The following is a 787-nucleotide window of genomic DNA, read 5'->3' on the forward strand; positions in this document are numbered from 1 at the left end:
GAGGACAAGCCCTCTGCGCAGAGGAAACCGAGGCCCCGAGGCCCCAGGGGGAGGCCCCCAAGGAGCCCGCCTCTGCCCATGTCCCGGTGGCAGCGGGCCTGAGGGCGACGTCTTACAAACAGACATTCTTATGAACTTTCCAGAGGGCCAAGGAGCCTCTGAAATAGCTGCTTTCCACGAGCCCGAGAACCCAACCCCCCCCTGGGGACAGCAACCCGAGAGCCCAGCCACTCATGGGGCTCCGCCGTGAGGGGCACAGGACAGCCTGGTCCCGGCTGCTGGCCCTGCCTGGGCCCAGACACCCGCCCACCCGGGATTCCTGCCTATTGGTTTCAGAGACGAAGGGAGAGACAGAAACATCACGGCCCCACGGGGGACGCCCGCAATCTGGGCGTGTGCCCTGACCGGGACTGAACTGGGACCTACAGGCTCATAGTTCATTCTCAACCACTGAGCCCGCCGCCCGGGCCTGAGGGTGACTCAGACCGCTCTGCAGAGGGGCCTTGGGGGGCCTGCAGCCCCAGGACCCAGGAGAGAGACAGGCAGGGGACACGGAGAATTAAGAAACAGCTCTTTACTGTCACACGCGGCCACAGCGCTCTCGCCGCAGGGCCCGCGGGGCAGAGGGAGGAGGGCAGGCTTTCACTGGGACTCACACCAGCAAGAGCCGAGTCCCCAGGGCCCTTGACAGTGAGGGAGCGGCTCCCCCTCCATGGCGGCCGCAGCAACCCCAAAGCAGTGGGTCCCCCACCGTGCGAGCAGGAGCGAGCTCCTGGCCAGCGGCCTA

Source organism: Myotis brandtii, unplaced genomic scaffold (assembly GCF_000412655.1).
Source record: "Myotis brandtii unplaced genomic scaffold, ASM41265v1 scaffold632, whole genome shotgun sequence".
NCBI lineage: Eukaryota > Metazoa > Chordata > Mammalia > Chiroptera > Vespertilionidae > Myotis > Myotis brandtii.